The 26,022-nt window shown below is 39.7% G+C and overlaps 1 long non-coding RNA gene across 1 annotated transcript in view; it reads left to right on the forward strand.

The window, feature by feature from the left end:
• The window catches only part of LOC129047825 (uncharacterized), a 169,524-nt gene extending 143,808 nt beyond the window's left edge, over window positions 1-25,716 (forward strand). The window contains exons 9-12 of the long non-coding RNA XR_010136501.1: window positions 21,751-21,906; window positions 23,077-23,131; window positions 23,702-23,883; window positions 24,474-25,716. This is a non-coding gene — a long non-coding RNA (uncharacterized LOC129047825). The remainder of the gene's footprint in view (window positions 1-21,750; window positions 21,907-23,076; window positions 23,132-23,701; window positions 23,884-24,473) is intronic.
• Window positions 25,717-26,022: the final 306 nt, after the last annotated feature.

Here is a 26,022-nt window from a genome sequence, read left to right on the forward strand (position 1 = left end):
TTACGTATCATTTTTTTGCATCCAGCTTTCTTTTTCTTCATAAGCATACTTGATATTGTTATATTTGTTTATTGACTATCTCTGCCTACTAGAATATAAGCTCCAGGAGGACAGTGACTTTGTTCATTGCTTTATCCTGAGCACCTAGAATGGTGCCTGGCATGGGGTAGGTGCTTAATAAGTGCTTTTTGAATGACTAAAAAAATAAATTAACAAACAGTAGAGAATGTGCTCTAAGAGTTATCTCTCTTGGTGGTACACCTCTTTCAACTCATTCATGTTGTCATTAAGAAAGATAAGATCCTCATTTTCATGGCCTTTATGTTCTAGCAGGAGAGGTAGTTGAAAAAGTATGCCTATACTTTCATTTCAGATGATGGCATGTCCTATGAAGAACATAAAGGAGGGAAATGGGAAAGACCATGGCTGGGTTGGGATGATGGAAGTTCTTTTAGGTAGGGTGGTTAGGAAAGACCTCTGTTTCAAAAGATGTGTGCAAGTGAAGAATTGAGGAAATAGCAGGTGTAAAGCCCCTGAGGTTGGAATAAGATAAGTATATTTGAGCCAACATAAGAATGCCAGTATGGTTGGAGCTTAGTGAACAGGAAGGAGAGTACTAGGTGGGCAGAGGCCCAGTCCTTTAGGACTTACAAACCATAGTAAGGAGCTTAGATTTTATTCTAAGGGTAATGAGAAGTCATCCACTGAACCAGGCTGACCCGGTCAAGTTTTAGTATATACCCTGTTTGTAATTCCACTGACCTTGACCCTGCTGTGGGATCCAGGTTACACAATCCAGAGTCCTGCCTTCTGGACAGTTTCCTTTATGAGGCTGCATGATGTCCTTTCTCATCATCTGGTTTTAGTTACAGCAAGACAGCCCATCAAATACATTTTAAAATAAATGTATTTGATATTCATCTGGGAAGAGTCAAGTTCCCATTTTTTGTTTTCTAGGTTTAGGAGAAGGGGTCTACCTCATTTCTCTCTTAATGCCCATACATAATACTTCAGTATCAAAACTCTAGACTATGCCCTTGAACTGCTAAAAATGTTAGTACACATTTGTGCATGCATGTACATGTGCACACCACAAATATACTCAAATTCTTGCAGCGTTTTTTTGTTTTTTGTTTTTTGTTTTCCAGACAGAATCTTGCTTTATCAACCAGGCTGGAGTGCAGTGGTGTGATCTCAACTCACTGCAACCTCCGCGTCCCGGGTTCAAGCGATTCTCCTGCCTCAGCTTCCCAAGTAGCTGGGATTACAGGCCCACACCACCATGCCTGGATAATTTTTGGTATTTTTAGTCTCTACTGAAAATACTCTACTCCTGACCTCAGGTGATCTGCCCACCTCGGCCTCCCAAAGTGCTGGGATTACAGGCGTGAGCCACCACACCCAGCCACCCTTTCAGCTTTAATGTCTATACTTTTTATTTTGCTTTTCCAGTAGGAGACCCTTTTTACTTCCTGCATTGGATTTCTAACATAGTGTTGAAAAGTTCTGCAAAATTTCCATGATTTTGAGCCACTCAGAAGAACTTTCTGGCACAGGACTTTTAGAGATGTGCAGTTCAAAGAATCTCAGGTTTGGAAAAATCTTTAGAGATTCCTATCTTTAAGGTTTGTTTCCAGTAGGAATAGGTTATTGGGTATCAAGTTATTACCATTTACTTTATCTTTTTTTTTTTTTTTTTTGAGATGGAGTCTCGCTCTGTCACCCAGGCTGGAGTACCGTGGCACAGCCTCGGCTCACTGCAAGCTCCACCTCCCAGATTCACGCCATTCTCCTGCCTCAGCCTCCTGAGTAGCTGGGACTACAGGCTCCCGCCACCAAGCCCGGCTAATTTTTTGTATTTTTAGGAGAGTCGGGGTTTCACCATGTTAGCCAGGATGGTCTCGATCTCCTGACCTTGTGATCCGCCTGCCTCAGCCTCCCAAAGTGCTGGGATTACAGATGTGAGTCACCATGCCTGGCCTACTTTATCTTTTAAAATGTTGTTAGGCCAGTATTTTAATACTCTTATTTTCTTTTTTCTTTTTTTTTTTTTTTTTTTGAGGCAGAGTTTTGCTCTGTTATCAGGCTGGATTGCAGTGGTGTGATCTCAGCTCACTGCAACCTCTGCCTCCTGGGTTCAGGTGATTCTGCAGCCTCAGCCCCCCCAGTAGCTGGGACTACAGGTGTGTGCCACCACGCCTAGCTAATTTTTGTATTTTAGTAGAGACGGGTTTCACCGTGTTGGCCAGGATGGTCTTGATCTCTTGACCTCATGATCCGACCACCTTGGCCTCCCAAAGTGCTGTGATTACAGGCGTGAGCCACTGTACCTGGCCATATTTTAATACTCTTCCAGGTGTTGATCCAAATTCATTACCTTATAAAACTGCCCAGTGGAATATTGGGCTGAGATGGCTAATATTAGTCAAGGGTAGTGGCAATCCTTTCAAAATTTGCAGGGAGAAAAACATGTCACATTAGAGGGGATAATTTTCTCAGTGTTTTATCCCAAAATTTATTCTTTGACTTTGATGCCTGCTACCACTTGTCTGGTAGCAAGCACTAGCAGACGACCCAAGAAATGAACAAGCAGCAAATGAATATTAATGGAAAAATTCTGAAACAGTTGATCATGCTTGGTTTGACAGCTTGTTTCTTTGTGGACATGTGGGCTCCCAGTTCTACATACAGAGTTTTCTCCTAGTAAAATTGTTCCTGCTTCACATGATGAAATTCACTATGCTGATATTTTAAGGTATTTGGCAGAACATAGTATTTTGCAAAGAGCATTATTTCTTCCAGGTTCTTCTTTTCTTTCATAAGTCTGAGAAACATTAAGTTTTAGGGATCAACTGAGGTCTAACCCTTAAAATTTCCCCAAATAAGGTTCTGTCTCTTGGCCACCAGAATGTTTCTGAGTAGTTTTTAAAAGGCTGTGTTCACTTACCCATTCATTCGCAAGCCTGGGCCTCTTCGTGTTGTGCTGAGTCATCTGTTACCAGCTTGAAATGACCTTCATCCACATCTAAGCTTTTATAGAGGAGAAGCTAGAAACATGTCTTCCAGGATCCCCCTCCCCACATGGTTCCAAGTTAGGGTCTGCCCATGACAGCCAATCATGTCAGATTTAGAAGGTGAATAGAAAAAGAGGCCATTATACTCCAGAGGCAGTGTATGCAGATTTGTGAACAGGTGACAGAGGAGTTTTGCAGAAGCTTGTAGCAAGCTCCTGTGAATTACCTGCTTTGTGATCCAGGCAGTGGAGGTAGACAATGTGGCTTTTAAAAAATCTTTAGTTGCATGTTCTGGCTGAGATAGTTAGAGGGAGCTTCCTGGAGGTGCTTGACATTTGCAGCAGCTTCTTGGGAATCACAACTCTCACTCTTGTGGCAGAGATCTTCAGCAAATGCTTGTCTGTTCCTTGCCGCCCCAGCCCTTCCAATGATTGCTCAAGCCTCTGATTCCCTCTATTCAAACCCTTCATCCTTAGAACATGTGGAGGTTGGAGGTTTTAGGAACTGGGACGTTTGGTTGGTCCTATCAGGCATTTTGTGCCACCAACCTTCACAGTCCCATAGTATATCATCAAATGGGTCGTAATCATTTTTCAACTAGCCTAATAATCCCTTTTGATAGCATCAGCTTGGTGGGAAGAAAATCTCTAACACACAAATCTCAAAGGACTTGAGAGGACACTAATCTGTTCAGATTTTACATCACTGGATTTACCAAACCCTCCTTGAATCTGTTTACATTTTCAGTGTTACCAGCACTTGGAAAATAATTTCACTCTCCTTCTTTTATTTTTCCCCATAACTATCATGTTTAATGCAAAACCTGGCTGGTATCACTGAAACAGTTCTTTCAGGACTTTCCAAGTTAAACATACTAGGCATGGTGAAATCAAACTTTTTCCTAGGAATGTACTCTTGCCCAATATCTGTGTTAATTATCATACTTGAAGCTGATCAGGGAAGGGTGCTGAAAGCAGCAATGTAATAGACATCTACTACTTCCTCCAAGTTTGCTCAACATGCTCAACATGATTGTGTAAAAATATTTTCATCTTAGCTGTTTCACAGAGAAAAAGCAGAAGTTCAAATAAAATAAATTTTAAAATAGATATGGAAACAGAGTGAAGGGATTACTTAGGTAGCTTAACTCTTTAATGGATATAGGCTCAGAGAGTCAGCTGGGCCCATCTCCACCATTGATGAATCCTGATGAATGGACCAAAGTCTCTCCTGGATTAGCATTAAGATGAGTGCAGCTGTTGGCATTGGCCTCCATGTTCTATGCCAGGTGGCTAACAGGGTGGCTAACCCCATTTTTTGTCAACATAATTTTCTTGACATGTTAAAACATTCCATTGTGTTACCGTGAGTCATGTTTTAGGAAACATCTCCAGGGCTGATATTCCACTGTTGCACCACCTCTATGACCCTACTAATTATTAAACTATTGGAAAACTTTCTTGCTACTGGGTCGCTCCTTTGGGTCTTCTCATTGTACTCTACCATCTTTCCACATTTGTCTGTATTTCAGCAATTAAGAGGTTCCTAATGTCTGGCACAGCTGGGCAGCCCCCAGGGCCTGCACATTCTCTCTGGCTGATACCTGATTCATACCAGCTGTTAAATATTAACATTATTAACATTATGCCAGTGTACATTTGTTGAAGAGCTGAAATCTCAGAATAATTTTATTTCCATTTCACTGTCTCATATTACCATCAATGGGTGGCCAATCAGGAATATTTATAATTTTAATGTAATCATATGTAATTTTGGTGTAAAACAAACATAGACACCCACAAATGAGGCTATTAACAGCCTGGTTAGATATTCACTGGACAAGAGAAGGGGAGTGAAAATTCAGAGAAGGGTGCCTTCAATTCTTTTCTACTGTTGGAAAGTTAAGCCATAGAGACTGTCCTTCTCTTGTTGTTCCATTCTCAGACCCAGATGTGGCACGTGAAACAGAGTTGGCCAGGAAAAAGAAGTCCCTGTAAAGCTCATGTCAGAGAGAGAGAGAGAAGGAAGAAGCATGGATGGGCCTTAAAGATATTCTAGGTGTGTAGGTTATTCACCCCTGAGATGGGTTTACAGTGTGTGGTGAAAGAACCCTGGCTTTGTTGCCACAAACTTGTTCTAATCTGAATGCTGATTTGGCCGCTTCAGGCTCTATGACTTTAACCTCATTGGGTCTTAGTTATTTTATTTTATTTTATTATTTATTTATTTATTTATTTATTTATTTATTTATTTATTTTGAGATGGAGTCTCACTCTGTTGCCCAGGCTGGAGTGCAGTGGCGTGATCTCGGCTCACTGCAAGCTCCGCCTCCGAGGTTCCCGCCATTCTCCTGCCTCAGCCTCCCGAGTAGCTGGGACTACAGGCGCCCACCACCACACCCGGCTAATTTTTATATTTTTAGTAGAGATGGGGTTTCACTGTGTTAGCCAGGATGGTCTCTATCTCGTGACCTCGTAATCCACCTGCCTCGGCCTCCCAAAGTGCTGGGATTACAGGCGTGAGCTACCGTACCCTGCCTAGGTCTTAGTTATTTCAAAATGGGGATAATTCGTAGGGCAGTTGTGGGGATCAAGTGAGGTAGTTAATATATGCAAAGCACATTGCACTCAAATGATAGCTGAAACCTGAACCACAAAACAAAAACTACCTGCTCTTCAAATTTCTTATTCTTGACAGTGTGCAGCAAAGGCTCCTGGCCAATGGCACTCTGTGTTGTGAGTGTTTTTTGTTAGTTTCTGTCATGGACTTTCTTATGTATTAGCACACCACCTGAGGGGCCTTTATGCTATTATGAAGGTCCTGTCCAAGAAAAAGGAAATGAGATCCAAGGCTTTCCCTTATCACTTCTAGTAAGAGGTGGCCAAGGAGAAACAACTTCCTATTCCTATCCTGTAGCCTGCCAATCCTGAGAAGCCACCTCCCTGAAAATCTTCCTAGGACTCCTCAGCTTCCTCAGTGCTATCGAATACCCACTATCTACATAGACACACACAAGTGTAAGTATGTCAAGTTACCACTTTTCTAAGCTTGTCCTCCCATCATGATCCTCTACCCCATCGCACAGGCTACATTCCATGTCTTCTTGTGGAAACCAGGAGCATTTCCTGACAATGGTGGACATGCCCTTTTGATAGTAAAAGTTGCATCATAGAGTCTTCTCACTGCCTCTTGAGCAATGAAGCTCACTTCCTGTGCTTTAATATTTGCAATATGTGATTATTATCTTTAAAGAAGGTGACAAATAGGAGCAATATCAAATACCAGCACAGATTGATTGGTAAAAGCTGCTGGTATACTGTGCTTTAGCAGAATTTGAAGGCTACAATTAAGGCCTTTAGTGACCAGCAATGTCTGTAACGGGTATGAGAAGGGATGGTGGCAGTCTGTCTGTAGAGCATTTGCTCATCTTATTTTAAAGTGGTCTCTTTGGTTCATGTTATAACAAAAAGATTTTTATAAAGGTAAAAAACAGTAGATTGAATGGATTAGAGCAGTCTTTCTTAGAAAAATTATAGAACACAAACTATAGAGATACCCACTCCTAAAGAGTGTTCTATGATTTCAAATTGGAGGGTGTATTGTTATATGTGCAAGATGGGTTTTCTGGTACTTATGTCTACATGAAAAGAAAAGCTAACATGCCTTAAAAAGAAAAGTCTGTATGTAAGTGTGCATAAACAATATGTCCTGGCTTTCACCTCTATCTGCTAAAGTAGAGTATATAGGCAGGCCTCTTTAAATTTTCCATTTTTGACTTTCTTTAGGGGTGTTTGCACAATGTTCTCTACTACAATGGGTTATGTCCATTTCCTCCTTTTCTTTTTTCTTCAGCCCCCGCACCCACAATGATGTCCTGGTAAGCTACTTGGTATCTTACTGCAACAAGTATTCAATGAAGAAGCTTGATGACTGTGCTAAAGATGCCATCCCCTGAGGTTCTGAAAGCTGTAAATGCTCAAGCTCCTGCAGCAGTGCTACTCAGGGGAAGACAGCCCCCACTCTCTGTGTCACACTTTGTATCTTGGGCACTAAAGCAGCACTGCACTTAATCCATTCCTTCTGCTTTTGCATGTAGCCCCTGTCTACTAAGGGCTCATGCAAATAACTGGGTGAGGTTTACAGGCCATGGTAAGTTCCTGTCCCACCCCTCACAGATGTGTCAATTGCACTTCTTGCAAAACTGCTTGTCCAAGTTGCTAGCTTGTGGGCTGGTCTTCACCTGACATTAGTACTTGGGCAGTTAGAATTTTTGATCTTTTAGACTGTAAGTTTTTAGTGAGTCAGGTTTTCTTTTTAATTCTTCACAGCCATTTTACTTCACAGTAAAATGGTATGGTTTTTGCTGTAGCACACAGGAATATCTAGAATAGTGGGGGTATGGAAAAAAAGTTTGACATTTAGTTTAGAGATAGTCTTCTTTTACATTTTCTTATATTCCATTTTGTTAATTTCTAGTATTTGTTAATTTCTGTCATTCATTTAGTCAACATTTATTGAGCTACTCTGAAGAGATAACACTGTATCCTGAACCAGTAAATATGACTACTACAATCTCTGCTTTCAAGGTTCTATAATTTTGGGGAGAAAGGGAGATAAACACGAAAACAAAATTCTATTGATGAGTGTAAATGGAAACACTCAAGCATTTATTTCCAGAAGATAACTTATGAAAGGAAAACATTAATCCCAGCCAGATGAGGGGATCAAATGATATTTCTCACTTTCACTTTGCCACCCAATCTCGGACACTATCCTCTCTGGGCTGACACTGACTTCCTCCAGCTGACAGAGGCATCATTGGTGAGTCCTGAGCTGCCAGTATGGTCTAAAAACTAAAATTTAACAGCCTCCTGAGCTGGGGAAAATCTTAACTGAGAACTGCAGGGAATAGCTGCCTTGGCACAAGCTGTGTGGAATCTTAAAAGGGAGCAGGTTTTGAGGCCAAGATTTATGTTCAACAGCTAATGCTTTAGAGACAGAGTTATATGTAGAAAAGCTGACTCCGTGTTTGTCCCTTACTGATGCAAATAAGAGTCACATCTGTAACCCATGCTTTATCTGTTTATTTTTTTTAGACCCTGACATAATATAAAAGGTGAGTATTAAGGCCCACTGAACCTCTGAAGGTCTATCTGCTTATCCCATTGCAGGACAGAAGTAAAAGGAGCCACGAAGATGATGGAAGTCAGTTACCACATCGTCCCTAACTGTAGGGGTTGGTTAGCTGTACATGTCAATAGTTCTAATGAGGGCTGTGGAGTAATTTGTTAAATAACCGAGTGAGCATGCCAGTCAGAAGCTGCTGGATGAGAGCACAGCATCAATTAGAGACAAAGGAAATCGCTTGCTTTTCTCTGCAGCGAGCGGGCCCTTGGAGGCTCGGCACTAGCTGGTCCAGAAAAAGCAGAGAAAGCAGAGGGAAGGAGTGGGGGAAGGACAAGGCAACTCAGCCCCCTGGAAGTCTGAGGGGTGATAAAGAAAAAGACCCTTAGCTCACACTGAGCAAACACATATGACCAGAGCGCAGAGTGGAAAGAAAACCCTGCAGTCCCCAGGGAACTTGACAGAGAGCATCTGACAGCCAGACTGAGTGACCAGCCAGACCATCTGCTCCCACACGTCTCTCCCCAACAATGGGGGCTTCTGCAGACCTTCTGCCCCCTCCCCCTCCCTTACCCTTAGCATGAATTTAAATGAAGCCTCACAACTAGGGGGCAGCGGCTCCCGTTGTGATCTCTCACACAGAGAGAGCTAGGCTAGTGCCCCGAACAGGAGGCTCGAGGGGAGAGGTTAAAATCTCAGCTGCCCGGAGAGATGATTACCGAGCCGCTCCCAAATTAAGCTGCTTCACTGCTGGTCCTTGGGCATGTGTTCGGATAATTGTGCTTGAATACTTAATGCTTGATTGACTTGGCTGTTTTGTGTTTGTCCGTATTTTGAAATGCGATCTCACTGTTGGGGTAGGCAATTAGCATAGAGCCCACGGGGTTGCAAAGAGTGAAACTGAGTTGCTTCTATGGTGATTTCTGCTTCTTTCCTGGATTCAGCACAGAAAGCTGAGTGTTCTACTGGGGCTCATTTGCCTATATTTGGATCATCTGGAATTTTGATCTTAAAGAGGAAGTCTCTTAATCCTGAACTTTAGCGTAGCTGCCAACTTTGATCTTTGCGCCTTTGGTAACAGCTGAGTTTTGCTTCCCTTTCAAGTGACCTTTGTTCCGGTTCAACAGTGGAGGAATAGAATAGGAGAGGTGGGGTCAGTGCTCAGAAAAGGAAAATTAATGCCAAGCATCAGAAAGGCTAGAACAGAATGAGGGTGCTAAATTATGACACAGAATCCATAATTTCAAGATGACAGTCAGCTGAGTGGCTTTGGTGCCCTGTCTTGTTCAGTTCTTTGTGGGTGTATCTTAAGCATCTTTGTATCTCCAGCACCTAGCACAATGCCTGCCTTTTAATAAGCATTTAGTATTTATATTTGTGGCAATGTATGTTAAGGCTAGCACAGTTTCTTGGAAAAAGGAGAAGGGCAATTAGTAACATTAAAAAAATCTGTTTGATAACAATTTGAAATGCTGACTTTGAGCACCACTTTATTCTTGGAATAAAGCATTCCAGTTAAGTATCACAAAAGGCAGGCAGTGGATCTCACAGATTCAAGATCACTTTGGGGATATTTGAAACGATCAACTCTTTATAATAAAGGGAGGCTAGGTCTCTATTCATTTAATCTCATTAAAAGCAGTACAAGCTGGAAACGATTTATTTAAAAAGAAGAGAAGGTTGACCATGGAATAGTCAGATGACTTATTGTGTAGCACTAATTTCATAAAATGAAAGTGTTCATTCTATAAATGAAGATGCCACAACCCATTTGTTGAGTTTTGTAACAAAATAAGAACGAATAACTAATTAAATATGTTATGAAACCTAGGCAATGGATCTCCTGAAACAATTCCAGAAATACAGAAAAGTTATTGGAGAGATCTAAGACCAAATGATAATATATGTGAAGTGGCAATTTGGGTGTTATTTTGGATCTCTGAGGACTAAATCTTAGCAAAATGAGAGTGTTCTCTGACTCAGTAGTGTAAAATCCAACATATCTAAGATATGCAAACCCAATTGATTTGTAAACTGATCACTAATATCCTTCAATCTTGAGGAACAACTCCTATGTTGTTTTTATTGTTTTTCTTTATAAATAAGATTGATTTTTCATTTGCATTTGTGTTCTTTGCTTGTTAAAGACTTTTTCTTGTCCTGGGTGTTTAATCAACTCTTTCAAAAATAGTTGTTTATAATTTTTGTGCCTTTGTTCTCTCATCTGTAAAATGGGAATTTTAATAGCATCTACACACAGAATTTTTTATTGTGGTAAGAATTAAATAATAGGTATAAGATGCTTATAATTGGGCCTGGCACATAGCATTTACACATATATTGGCAAATCAAACTACAGCTAGATTGAAGGAATAAGTTCTGGTTTCTCTAGCACTTAGAGTAACTATAGTAAACAATAATTTATTGTATATTTGCAAATAGCTGTAAGAGAGGATTCTGAATGTTCCCGACACAAAAAAATGATAAACGTTTGAGGTGGTAGATATGCCAATTACACTGATTTTATCATTACACATTGTATACATGCATAGAAATGTGTCTCTGTACCACATAAATATGTACAATTATATGCCAATTAAAAATTAAAAAAATTAATTATTCATTTGAGCACCTTTTAAAAAAGTATAGTCTCATTTCTATTTCTTTTCTGTTTAAGTATGTGTGACTCTGCTTTAGAATTCTGTAGACTTCTCCAAAAGATAGTGCAGACAAATTTATTATAGTAAATACTTTTGTAAGGTCATATATTGAAGTATAATAATTCTCAGTCACTGCCCTAAATTTGAAATTCTAATTATACAATTTAGCATAAAATCCTAGCAGCCAGGGAGCCTGGGTTAAGTATTAACAAGGCTAAGTATTTTCATGTAGCACATAATGCAGAATAAAGTAGTGAATAAGAAAGTGGAGTATGAATCTTGGCACTTTCAGTTATTAACCTCTTTGAGCCCTGAGATTCTTATTTATCTCTTAATGGGGTAATAATACCTATGCACAAAATTGATGAGAAGATTAAATAAGATAATATATGTAAAATACTTAGTAAAGTGCTTGGCCCCTATAGAAAGAACCCAGTAACTGGTAAGCATTATTTTATTATTATTGTTGCTATGATCATCATCTTAGGTCCCAGAAATTGGGGGATGGGCCTTTTCTTACTTCTCGTGAGGAAATATCCTCAGGGGAAGCTCATGGGGGACACTTTGGAATCTTAGAGGGTATGCTTTGGTCTATTGCAAAGAAAACAGGAGACATGGGTTGAAATTCTTAAGATGAATTGCAGCTTACAGTCCCCCTTAGAAGTCTCTACAGAACTGAACTGAAAGCCCTTTTCTGACAAAGGATGACTTTGCTGCTGCAGAAGCAAAGGATCGTTCTCCTCCTTCTGTGTTCTCTTTCTGCCCCCAGAAATCACAACCATCATCATTATAAAAGCACCATTTATTGAGTTCCTTATATGCGTAAGGACTTTATTTGCATTATATTTGCCATAGAAAATCTAATTTGCAAGCTAGATATTATTCCAATTTACCAATTGTGTAAAAATCACATAGCTAGTGGGTAGCAGAGACAAAGATTCAAGCCAGGTCTTTCTGACTGCTAAACTTAAGACTTTATCATTGTTCTCTGCACATTTGACCACCTTGGTGCTATCTCAAACTCTAACCTTAACAAAAGTCTCTAAAAACAGTGATAAAGAAACGTTTTTGAGGATAATTTTTCTTCTCAACTTGAGTTGTATTTCTTTTCCTCCCCTACAGAGTACAAAATTATCAGAATCCACACATATACACACTTGTGAAACTGTAGTGCGAGTCACTACTCTGAGTGATGTTACATATAGTTTGGCTGTAAGAAAATTAAACTCTATTTCAGGAAATGGTTGCCAAGACCAGTAATTTTTTTTCATATAGAGCAGATGCCAACAAAAGAGTAAAGCAAATTAGAAAAAAGTCAGCCAACCACAGATAGTAAATATGTATAATATTTAGATCAATATTCTAAAGAGGTTGAGACATGTTCAAGGTCAGTCACTCAGTAAGTTAGTAATGGAATAAAATTAGACTCTAGCCTTTGGATATTCATTCCAGTACTTTTTCCTGTAACTTCTGCAGTCTTCCAGGGGTTGGGGTGGAAGAAAAGGGAATAGCTTTTTAACAAAAATGAACTGGGGAGAAGTGTTTAACATACTCCAGGGATAGTGTTAACTGTGGAAGGTCTATAATTTTTGAGCATTTTTTTACATGAGTTACCACTTTTTTATTTGTATTTTTTTTATTTTACTTTAAGTTCTGAGGTACATGTGCAGAATGTGCAGGTTGGTTACATAGGTATACATGTGAGCACTTTTTTTTTTTTAAAGCAAAACAACAAATTTATTTGCAACTTCACAGTAACACAGATACCCAGAGATAGGATGCTATTTTCTAATTTGACATCCTTGGGAGGAGTAACAACACAAATGCTTGATTGTTCAGTGACTGTAGGCACAGCAGTTTCTGAAAGAAAACTATGATTCTCTACAGAGACTCGAAGTTGACTGGGGAGAGGACAACTGGCTAGAAACAGTGCTTGGCACTTGGCTTCCCTGAGATTTGACCTTAACACCTGTATGTCCCTGGAGTTGAAACAACTGAATGCACATTACAGAGTTGAGATTTTATCTGCCTTTAACTCCTCTTCAATAGCAACAAGATTTTCACATTATTTTCCGGAGTCTATAACTTTTATTTAAGGAAGCAGGTTGATGATGGCAGGCACTGAAGGCCATAGTATTTATCCATTAGCTTGGTCTTCTTGACTATCTTAATGCCTCCTACCCATCAATCTTGGTGAAAGACTAACTCCAGACTATTTCTATTTTTCCTTGCAAGGAAATACTGTATACATAATTGATGGCACTTTCAGGTTGCCCACCCCCTTGGATCCAGGTGTCATGCACAGAAACAGCATATTTAGCTTCCAGCCTTGTCTTGGTCCTGAGCATATCCTCCACTGAACCTGTTTGAAGGACCACCCATTCCAATTAAATATCTCAAGGACATCTGAGGTGCAGGCAAAACCTGTTTATGGCAACCTCCCATCTTCCCTCTCATAGTCTCTCTAATTCCTTTTAAATATACCTACTAGCTCCCCAGATGCCCCTAAAATACTATTGGTATGTTTGAATTACTGAAGAGTTTATTTTGATGTAACAACGAATTTCTATGTAATTCTACTAATTTCTACCAAAAAGTGATACGAATCACTTGTATTTGCATAGCTCATTACATTACAAAATCATCTACATAGGCAGCATTTTATTTTTCTTGTTAACTCTTCCAAGTGGACCAGATAGGTGGGTTATCTACACTGTACAAATAGTAAGACAAGGTTAGAGAGGTTAAAAGACTTGCCCCAAGTCACACTGGGCAGTGAGCAGTGAAGTCAGATGGAGCCAGGTGTTCTGAATCCTAACAGGCCACTCATCCCTGAGATGTACTTCCTCACAGTGTTTTCACTTTGAGAGAAAATGCCTCAAGACAGAAAGGTGTTTAATGCACAAAGACTGTATGTATAGATTTTAGACTTATGGCAGGTATTAAGCAAAGGTTCACTTTGGGGCACCTCTTGATTGATATCATACAAACCTAAAACAATGAAGAAAGACCATTGGAAGCATTTCTTTCTTTAAGGTCTTATCCCACAGCAAACATTTGACTTTTTTTTTTTTTTTCAGAAGAAAAGGGGTACATTTTTATCATTGTCAAGGATAAATAAAAGTCAGTGTCAAGCCCAAAATACTCACTGTTTCTTCCATTTACCATGTGCTAGAGGATTTTTGTGAGACGTTTGAAGCTTCAAAATAGATGCTAGGCAAATGAATAAACAGGGTTAAATTGATGGGAAATGGCTAAACAACTAATGTCAAACAATAAAGTTAACTTCTGGTCATCATGTTGGCTGTGGGGTCTTTAGAAGATTAAATTGCATAATAATTTCTTAGGTTCTTGGAAAATGAGAGTCAGCACTGTAATTATTTTCAGGTGGACAAATTATCCTTATCGTTATAGAATAAGCAACTTCTGATTTTGAGAAAGAACAGATGTCCCAGCCATAGTTGCTAATTATATAAACCTAACAACTTGAGATTGTGTTGCTGATAATTGTTTTTTTTTTTCATTTGTTTCAAGAGAATTCATCATTGCTCATGGAAGCATTTTTATGATGGTTACTTTAACATCTTTGTCAGATAATTCAATATCTGATTAATCTTGGTGTTGATGGCTGTGGATATCTTTTCTATTTAAATTGTGATTTTCTATTGTATCATGGACATTTTGGATGTTATATTGTGGCACTCTGGATTCTATTTAATCTTTTTTTTTTTTTTTTTTTAGTATTATACATAGTCCCCTTATTGAGGTGTAGCCTGAGGACTGGGTATGAGTATGTGTCCAGCTTCCCAGTGGGCTCTGCCAGTAGCAGAAGTGAAGTGCTGGTTCACACTGCCTTATTGCAGGTTGGTGGGTTAAAAATTTAGCTCTTTCCTTAGCCCCACTGACATGTTTCTAGAGAAAGTGGGGCATTAATTCGTACTCCTTTGCCTCCGAGTGGGGGTGTAAGACCAGCTAATGACTGTGACTGTGCTCTGCCATCATCAGGGAGCGAGGAAAGCAGAGGACTGATTCACATTGCTTTGTTGCTGCAGGGTGGGACGGAAGCCCAGCTCCTGGCTAGGTGTCCTTAACACAAAAAGAGGGGATGGGCAGGGCGCGTTGGCTCACGCCTGTAATCCCAGCACTTTGGGAGGCTGAGGCGGGTGGATCACGAGATCAGGAGATCGAAATCATCCTGGCTAACACGGTGAAACACCATCTCTACTAAAAATACACACAAAAAATTAGCCGGGTGTGGTGGCGGGCGCCTGTAGTCCCAGCTACTCGGGAGGCTGAGGCAGGAGAATGGCGTGAACCCGGGAGGTGGAGCCTGCAGTGAGCCGAGATTGCCCCACTGCACTCCAGCCTGGGCGACAGAGCGAGACTCCGTCTCAAAAAAATAAAATAAAATGAAAAGAGGGGATGGCAGGACAAGGAGTTCCAACTAACCCAGCCCGCTACCTCCTATTACTGCTGGGTGGGCATGGATATTTCAGCTTTCCACCGGGCTTCACTGTCACAGGGCCAGCCAGGGGAAAGTGGGCTCACAGTTCCTTTCATTTTTTTGTTACCTGGCAGGGACAAGAGGCTCCTCTTGCCTCCAGACCTCTATGAGTGGTCAAGAAACTACCCATGTGGGGAATACGAGCCTCACTGATGGTTTCTATAAGGAGAGAAACCTTATAAGTGGGTGGAAGATGAGCGCTGTAGTCAGCCTCACTAAAACCACAGGATGGGGGAATGCAGTTTTTTCTTTAGGATTTGGCTGCAGTCAGGTGGTATTGCCATAAATATTTCTGTTGGTGGGACACCCTGTCCTAGTCCTCTGGCTGAGGAGAGTAGGCTTTTTCTGTGCATGTTGACGGTCTCTCGTTGGAAGCTTCTGCAGTGCCACGTCTGGGATATATGAGGGGCTAGGGGAAGTAAGGGGAGGGAAACTTACTACAGTGTCTTTTCTTAAGTCCTGAGATTGCTAGGCAGACTGTCTTTTCCTCCTCTTTCAGAAATTGAGTCAGCTTGTTGGTGCTGTTATGGCCATGATTTTCTAGTTGTAAGAGGAAGAGTTTCTGCTTCTGTAAGAGGGAGAAATGGAGTAACTCCCATCTTGTCTGGAAATGGAAGTCCCTGTTTTTTAAAAAAGAGTTATTTATTTATTTATTTTGAGACAGGATTTTGTTCTGTCTCCCAAGCTGGAGTGCAGTGGTGTGATCATAGTTCACTGCAGCCTCGACCTCCTGGGCTCATGGAATCATCCCACTTCAGCCTCCTGAGTATCTGGGTCTACAGGTGCATACCACCATGCCCAGCTAACATTTTTTGTCTTTTGTTTTGTTTTGTGGAGATGAGGTCCCATATTTTGTCCATGCTAGTCTTGAACCCCTGGCTTCAAGTGAGCCTTCTGCCTTGGCCTCCCAAAGTGCTGGTTATGATAGGCATGAGCCACCACAACCAGTCAAAAATTCATTTAAAAAAAACTCTTTGTTTGACATTCACTTTGATCAAACTATTTTTATGGACCGAGCCATAGGAGTACTCTGTGTGTATGTGTGTGTGTGTGTGTGTGTGTGTGTGTGTGCTTGTCCACACACACAAAATTTTCCTTCTCCTAATAACCATTTATCACATTTTGCCTTTCCTCCTCCATTTTATATGTGTATGTGTATATTTATGCATGTGTGTGTATATATAGTGTTTTTGTGGTTGTTGTTGTTGTACCATGCAAGTTTACTTTGTTTCTCTAAGTGCAACTTTTCTTCATACCCTTACTCTCAACTCATTCTAAGTTTTTCCCCTATAATTCCTTGCCTTAGGGTAGATATAAGAAAATCAACAGTATTTACTTAGGTCGCCAAGTGATCTCAAGAATCTACCTGTTAGTCTACACCAATTTGTTCATTTCCTCTGGTATTGTAATTTTTTCTTACTGGCCTTGCATGGAGAATTCCTTGAGCTCAGGATTCTGACTATTTACCTTTATATCCAGCACATTTGGGCTCAGTGCCTGCTTCCTCAGTGGTTCTCAATGAATGCTTGTTGAATAAAATGTCCATATATGAACATCTTTATTCACCCTTGCCTCTGATTGGAATTGTTCCGTTGCACATCCTCATGTGCAGTTTGTTAATATATTTGAGAGTGAAAGCTATGGCCTACCTGATGTTGAGTCATCTCTCTCTATAACTTTGGGTAGTTCAAAGTTTTAGTTATCTGCTAATGTGCAACAAATCACTTCAAAACTTGGTGCCTTAAGACAACAATGATTTTTGTCATTTGGGTAGAGCTTGGTGGAGACAGACAGCTTATCTATGTTCCATGCACCATCAGCTAGAGTGTTTTGACTGGGGCTGGGGGATAGTTCACTCACATAACTGGCAAGTTGGTGCTGGCTGTTGGCTGATAGCTCAGTGGAAATTATCAGCCAGGGGCCTTGATTATTCTCCACATGAGCCTGTCCACATGGCTTCTTGGGCTTCCTTACAACATGGTGGCTAGATTTTAAGTTGTAGAAGCTGCCAGGCCTTCTTAATTCCTGTCTTGGAAGATTTATAATTTTTTTTTCTCTGCATTCTATTGGTCAAATCAGTCTCAGATCCAGCACAGGTTCAAGGAGGAGGAATGTGAGTTCCACCTTATTGTGGCTGGAGCAGCTTGTATATATAGGAAGAGATGGAATTATTTGGGGCTGTCCTTGGAGACTAGATACCACCTGTAACTTTAGCTATCTGCCTTCAACTTTTTTATCTGTAAAGTGTGAATTGGAGGGAGGGCAAGAACAGTTATATGTAATAGAGTTGCTATGAAAATTACCAAGGATAATTCACATAATAAGCTTAAATGATTCCTGGCATGTAGTAAGCAGTCAATACATTTTAGTTAATTTTTTAAAATATGAGAATGGAAAATTGTTATAAAACACTGAGTTAGATAAGAGCATACTTTTTCCTAATAAATCTCATTTAGACAATTTTACTGGTTAATATTTCCTTTGACATCTTCAATGAATGCATTCTGTTTGATTTGCTTCCTCTTAAACAACTGAAGTTTTTTTTTTTTTTTTTTTTTAAAGACCTCAAATCAGTAGCCATCAAATGAAAAAAAATAACTCACAGTTATGTTGTATAATGACTTTTGGTATCTCTGTTGGAATCCGTTTTCTTTTTATACTCCCTTGCAGGTATTATTAGATGCTTTTTTTGCTTGATGTCACTTTTCAGTCCCTCCACATTGTACTTTGAAAAAGCAGTCCTCTAAAGAGATATAATGAATGATATTGGAAGGATATGCCCTTGGAAGCTGCTCTTGGTTTTCTCTTCAGAAGCACTCATGTGCAGTTAGTCCTGTAAAAAAAATTACAGGTCAGTGGGGAGGTCTTCAGCCAGATGAATCCAAGGAATAACCAAGGGTGCAAGATAAATTCCCAGTCAAGTAATCGTTACATTTTAGCAATTCCAAGAGAGTTTCTTGTTTCCATACTAGAGATGGGAATCTTTGCCAAACAATGTGCTATTAAAATTATGTAAATTCATTATTTTTGGCAGTTGAAATGTTAGCCAGGTCAAACTTTCATTAACCAGTATGTGATGTCTCTGTAACTACCTTGATTTTTATTAAAATAGCTATCAGGTTCATGCCATGTTTTTCTTATAGCACAGTGAAATTCCATTCTTTTCTTTTTATTCTGTGTCCATACCTGTAATTTCTCCAAGTGATTAAGACCATAAGTTGTTCCTTCTACAGCTGACATTTCCTTCTACAATTATTCATCTCCTTAGTTCTTTTAACAGCCATGTTTTATTAATGGTCATTTACCATGCAGTAATAAACTCCATGTCATTTAGTCCTTCCAGAATTTTCTGATCTTTGATTACAGTGTAACATATTGCCTGATTAATTGGTCATCGTTGCTGTTTTCAGCTTCTGCATGCACTAGTTAAGGTTATTTTTTCCCTTTTTGGCTTTAATATCCTCTGAAGATTTTCAACAACATTGTTTGTTGTCCCTAACTTCTCACTTCCTTTTTGCATTCCCTGATAGCAAAGAATGTATAATGAATCCTTGTAAATGGCTACTGTCTACTCTTATTTCAGCCTAGACAGTGTTTCTCAAATTTTAGTGTGCCTCGGGAGCACCTAGAGGGCTTAAAACATAGATTTCTGGAGCTCCCTCTTGGAGTTTTTGATTCAGTAGGTCTGGGGTGTGGCCAGATAATTTATATTTCTTACAAGTTCCCAGGGATGTTGATGCTGACTGCCCAGAACCAAGCCCTGAGAACCAGTAGCATAGCAGATGAACATGGTGGTTAAGAGCCTGGATTCTGGATTCAGTTGATAGGGGTTCAGACCACTGCTCTCCCACTTAACTTTCCCGACCATGTGACGTTGGAAAAGTTACTTAATCTCTGCCAGCTGCAGTTTCCACACTTGGAAAATGGGAAGACCAACCTTCCAGACTTTTAAGGAATAAATTAGATACTCCATGTGAAGCACTTAGTTCAGTGGCAAGAAGCAAATGCTCAATAACTGTTAACTACAGGTATTTTTTATAAGGTGTGAGGAATTAATGTTCAAGCTCAATTACCAAAATTAATAAAATGTGCCTCCTTCAGCAAATTGGTCACTTTCTCTGAAACTTGATTAACTATATTGCTGAGGTAAAAATGCATTAAAAAAAAGATTGGCCATGTGGATGCAGTGGAAAAATTATGAAATTTGAAATCAGGAAAATGCCTGGGTTTTAGTCTAGACCCTGCTATTGCTAGCTTTGTGACTCATAGCAATTTTCTTCGTCTCTCTGATCCAAGTTTCCTGTAAATATCCTCTGGAGTGGTGATATAAATGGTAAGAACTGTTATATGGATCAAATGAGCCAAACCATTTGAAAGAATTTTGTTTTATTTCCTACTTTAATGTTCTGTACAAGTGTAGTTATTGTTATTTTTATTGAGAATAAGGATCTAGAGTAACTTTTTGTACTTATTTACTAAAAATTATAAGAATTTATGCTTCTATGGAATGGCAATTATGAAAAAGACTTTTCCACTATAATTATTTTGAGATGGTAGTGACTCTAATTGGGAATTGTTAGACACTTGCTTAGATATTGAGATGTGCTGTTATCTATTAGTAATCTAGCCAGGTCTCTGTCTTTTTGACTACAGTGCTGGTTCATCTTTAAACCAAAAGCACACTTAAGAAAGCTTTGTTCTTATGCTGTGAGTTTAATTTTGACAATAAATTTTAGACAAAAATGACAGCCTTATTTTCAGTTGATACTACAGGATTCTTTCAGAAGACAAAAAGAAGCACCATTTGATCACATTTTAAAAATGTAGCATGAAGCACTGTGCTAGGCACTCCGGGAGATGTCAAAATGAAGCACACGTGCTTTGTGCTTTAGATGCATTTTTCTTCAGCAGAAATCAGAACAACATACAAATTCACCATATATGTCACAAAGAAGGACGAGTCAGAGGGCAAAGTGAGTTTAAAAAAGGAAGAGATTATTTCTGGCTCAGGGTTCAGCACCCTCCATTTTCAGGCCACGCATTGAGCCACATTGAGCCAGTGTATCCAAGTATCATCAGGGACCTGGAAAGGACTTGGCAAGCCAATTTATTGACCTTCACAAAGGATTATATTTAAGCCATCTCAGACAGATAGAATCTATTCTCCATTGGGGGAAGAAATCCTTCTCTTGAAGGAGAGTCTATAACCTTCCTTATTAGCTCATTTCAATATTTAACAGCCTTTGCTTGCTGCAGAGAAGCCTGTTTTAACTCACACATGAACATCAGGATTTGTCCTACCCAGACTCAGTGAACACCAACTTGCCTCTTTATGCTAGGCAACCATTATCTTTAGAGACCCCCATATTATTGCATTAGTTGGTTAACCAATTAAACTAATAATTCTGGGAGTCAAAATATAACACTGGTTAGGAGTGTGGAGAGTCAGGCCGTCCTGGATTAGAGTCTGGGCTTCTTCACTTTTCTGTTATATCACCTTGGGAAAAGTTACTTAAAACCTCTGAGCCTCAATTTTATTACTCATAGAATGGGTATAATAACACATCTGCCTCTTCAAATTGGGGTGAAGGTGAAAACAATGCATGTTTTAGGCTGAACTACCTGAAATTACCAGGTATGACCTGGTCATAATATATGACCCTTTTGGCCAATAAACAGCAATTCTATGCAATTCAGTCTAATAAACGCCTTAGCAAAGTGCCTAGAGTCTACCAAATAGTCACCATTATCAACAAAAGAAACAACTATTATTATTATTGCACTGCTGTCATTATCATTATCATGGTCTGCAATATCCAGACTCAGTGCTGGAGGATATTCCTGCAAGGAAGCCATTATAAAAATGGTTAGAACATTGTTTTGTGGAGCTCTGTGTATAATGCTATAAATGTGGGAAAGTAGAACATCTGGGCTGGCAGCCTGTAGAAGTCCGGGAAGGCTCCAGAGAGGCAGCAACATTTGGACTGGGACTTGTAGGGTGAGTTGGAGATTTCTGAATAGAGAAGTCGACAGAACAAAAGCAGTAATCAGTGTGACCAAATCCTTAGTTCTTATTTTTGTTTCTGCCTCTGACACAATTTATTTCCTTCCCCAATTCTTAAAACAACCTTTTCTTTATTTACTATGTTCTGTGATGCTAGACTTTCTTTGTTCCTTCTTATTTCTTCATAGCTGTTTTTGTTTTCTCAACTCGTATTCCTCTTACTGGGAAGAGGAAAGGGCATGTACCCAGAGCACAGAGCGAAGAGAGAATGTGGGAGATTTGGGAACCTGCACTGAATTTTTGTGGCCAGAGGATAAAATAGGGCCAGTGGTGTGGAAGGAATTGAAAGTAGAGAGAGGAGAAGGGAGGTGGCTCAAAAGAAACAAAAATTTTTATTGGGGAAGTGCCATGATTGGTTTTGTAAGTTTGAAACTTTTCTCCAAGAGTTTTGTAGAGAATGATTGGCCTGGAGCAAGCATAGAAGCAGAGAGGTGCATAAGGAGGCTATTGCAACAGCTCAGCTGAGAAATAGTGTGGGCAGAGCCCAGGGCAGCAGCAGTGTGCCTGAAGAGGAGTGGATGAAAATGAACTATTTCCAAGGTGTGTATTAGAGGTTCTAGGGATGGGGAGTTAAGGCAGGAATGAAACGTCAGTTGACTTGTAGGGGTCTGACTAGCTAGAGTTTCAACTGGGCCCCTGGGTTGGGACTATGCTATTTCCTAAGATATAGACAATAAGAGAAGTAGGAGGAGAAAGACCAGGGTATGGGAAAGGGGATGGGAGGGGGATAAGAAGGTAATGAGGTAAGTCTGGGGATGTGGCACTCACGGGTGCGTGGGACATTTCCGTTTCCTGACTTTCTTAGAGCCTGATGTTTCTGATCTGACTGCACCGTAAGGTGTTTTGTTCTCATGAGCATCACAAGGATTCATGAGATCCTGTTTGGGCATTCTGACAGCACAAATTACATTTTGTTTTTTAAATTTCACTAAGGTTTTGCCTTCCCAAGCACACTGGCCATGCACTTGTGCTGAGGTAATAGTTAATGAGTATAAAAACAGGTAGCTAACATTAATAGAATTCTTACTATGTTTTAGGCACTGTTCCAAGTGCTTTTTGCCAAAACTTCATTTAATTTTAGTAAACCTCCATGTGATAGGTAGTAGTATTAACCTCATTTTATAAACAAGGTAATTTAAACTCTTAGAGGTTAACTAACATGTCCAAGGTTATATAACTTGAGAGTGGCAAGACCAGGATGCAAACCAAGGTGGAGGGCTGCAAGTGCTGTACTGCTAAGCATTATGTTGGGATAGGAAATTCGGCCTAGGCTAGAGAATACTGTCTATTGGAGTACTTTATATTGGGACTTTACTGTTTTAAAAAATATTTTTTATTTGTCACAAATTGTTTTACATAATGTTCTGAGCTTTGTCGATTCATAAAGACAATTCATGGATTAAAATTTCTTTTGTCTATTCCACAGTCTCCACTGGGAACATTTCTGGAGTTTGGCTCTAGATAATCTCATTGTATTTAGTCTGTTTTGTTTGGCTTTCTACTTTGGTGCTCCTTCTTAGGAGGAGTCATATTACACTTACAAGTGATATTTACTTGCTAGTGTAAATTGATTAAATATATTGCTTATTTTTAATTTTAGCTGAAATAGAAGTTTTGTTTTGTTTTGTTTTGTGTGTGTGGGAGGGGGGAGCCTAAGTCATCTATGTGATGTGCTAATGTGTGTCGTTCTCTTATAATTCTTTCATTTAGTCCTCCCGGGACTCCAGTAAGACAAGTCTTGCCTTTCATGTGGACTTATACAATGGTATGCATCAGTTGTCTCCAGCCTTTTTGGTACCACGGACTGGTTTTGTGGAAGACCATTTTTCCAAGGACTGGGGTTGGGGGGTTGTTTCAGGATGAAACTGTTCCATCTCAGATAATCAGGCATTAGATTCTCATAAGGAGCATGCAACCTAGATTCCTCACATGCATAGTTCACAATAGGGTTTGGGCTCCTATGAGAATCTGATGCCGCTGCCAGTCTGACAGGAGGCAGAGCTCAGGCAGTAATGCTTGCTCGCCACTCACCTCCTGTTGTGCAGCCTGGTTCCTAATAGGCCACAGACCTGATATTGGTCCATAGCCTGAGGGTTGGGGGCCCCTGGTGTGCTGGGTCCTTGATGTAAAGGAATCCTCTAACTTGGTGGAGCCAAGTAACTGGTTAATGGAAAAACTAAGTTAAACATTTTTTTCTGTAGTTATGCTTTTATGAATTATTTAACTGGGCTTTGTCCCTCCCTTTACTTAATTGCACTTATGGAGAAGAACTAGGAAGTGTTGGCATTAAGAATCCTTTAAACCACAAAGCAGCTGATTATTCTTTTTATTAAAGTAGGTGCTCACATTGGTGGAGTAAGAAGTACTGCACAGAAATAGCTCATCGGCGGAATTGTGCTCTCAAGGATGGATATCTTCAAGCCATCCTTGACTCTCTAGAGCAGAAAGACAAACAAGTGTAACGCTGAGGAGTGGGAAAAATGTTTTACTGCAAGCAGAAGAATCTCACGTGAAATTGTGAGTGGACTTCAGTGATGACTATCAAAGGAAATTCTCGTAATGATTCGTTTTTCTTCCCAATGATGGCACTACCGTTCTCAGGAAAGCCCAGTTCCCTTCCTGGCTTGGATATTAACTGATGGTTTCAATGAACATAGTATTTTTTTTAAAATTGTCTTTGCATGTGTTGATTCCACTGTCAGAAAGGCCCTTTCCACCTCCCTTCTCCCAGTTCTTCTGGGAATTCCTACGTGGCCTTCCATACCTAAATAATAACAATGATACTAGCAAGCACTTATATAGTACATTCTGTGTACCTGGCAGTACAGAGGGTGGAGGGTGGGGAGGTGGGAATATTTCCTTCAGATGAAGGCAATAAGGGGTTACATTGTCTATAGAGTTTTAAAAAACAATAATAAAACCAAAAAGGAGTCTACTTTTTCTGACTACCATATGTTGGCAGTTCTAAACAATGTCCATTATCAAATACTCCTCCCCACTAAGGCCAGCCTTCTCCCACTGAGCCCTCTATCACCCTTAGTACTCTTGTATGTGTATAGTACCTTCCTAAGCATTTACGTGTATTAACTTCCATAATTTGTCCCCAGTTTACAAGTGAGGAAACGGAAGCACAAAAAGGCTCTGCTAAGGTCAAGCAGATCATACTGCCTAACAGGTAAGTGATGTGGCCAAAGTTTTAATCTGGGCAGTATTGCACCAGTTCACCCACCTAACTACTGAACATATGTTTCTCATTTGTATGTGTATATTTCATATGCATATAAATATCTCCTTGAAGACAACCCTGATCCACCCAGTATAAAATGGCTTCCTGCATGTGTTATACAGCACTCTATTCATATTTCCATTCCAGCACTCCCTGGGCTGCAGGCCGGTAGAATGAGAACTCCCTGACTGGCTGTCCTGTGATAAATGCAGAGTGAATAAGTGAATGCAATTTTTGGTAACAGAACTAGTAGAATTGTGTATATTATGGTAGATTGGTGGAATGTTCTAGATTTTGGTTTGGAAGTCAAAGACAGCTTTTATTTCAGAATCTGTTACTGATTATCTCTGAACAGGCATTTCGTATGTCTGTGTCTTTTTTTCCCAGTCTGACTCTCTACAGCAGAAAGGCAACCAAGTATAAGGCTGAGGAGTAGGAAAAATGTTGAACTGTGGGCAGAAGAATAGGGGACAGAATTACATCAATGATTCTTAATAGTGGCAACCTTTATTCAAACTAAATTGAGTGGATTTCTTTACCAACCCCCAACATTGCTAACAAGCATTTTTGTAGAAATGTTTTTATTTAAGTATAACATACTGTATAAGCACACAAATTATAAGCATATGGTTTAATGAACTACTACAAGGTAAACACATCCATATGACACCACCTGGACCTAGGAATAGAACAATACTAGTCTCCTGGTGCCCTCCATCCTAGCTATGTATGGAGCTCTTCTGACCTCTAACATCACAGACTAACTTTCTAATAAATAGAAAACTGTAGTACATGTTATTTTGTTATTAAGTCTTCTTTTACTTAACATTATGTTTGTGAGATTCATCCATGCTGTGTGTAACTGTAGTTCATTCATTTTCGTTGCTGAATAGTATTCCACTGCATAAATAAATATAATTTATTTATCCATTCAACAACTTATAAATATTCTGGATAAATACAAAGAAAGCCATATCTAGTGAGCATTAATAAAATTGCCAAAAAGATCACAGACATATCTATTAACATTTATTTATTCATCCTAATAATACAAATTCTTTTCCCTCTTTCTGAGAACTATTCCTCTTTCCTCACTTTAGCTGACAATTTCTTTTTTTTATTTATTTCATTTTTTATATATATATTTTTTATTATTATTATACTTTAAGTATAATGTACTAGGGTACATGTGCACAACATGCAGGTTTGTTACATAGGTATAAATGCGCCATGTTGGTTTGCACCCATCAACTAGTCATTTATATTAGGTATTTCTCCTAACGCTATCCCTCGCCCAGCCCCCCACTCCCCAACAGGCCCGGATGTGTGATGTTCCCCTTCCTGTGTCCAAGTATTCTCATTGTTCAGTTCCCACCTATGAGTGAGAAGATGTGGTGTTTGGTTTTCTGTCCTTGTGATAGTTTGCTGAG

Source organism: Pongo abelii, chromosome 13 (assembly GCF_028885655.2).
Source record: "Pongo abelii isolate AG06213 chromosome 13, NHGRI_mPonAbe1-v2.0_pri, whole genome shotgun sequence".
Lineage (NCBI taxonomy): Eukaryota > Metazoa > Chordata > Mammalia > Primates > Hominidae > Pongo > Pongo abelii.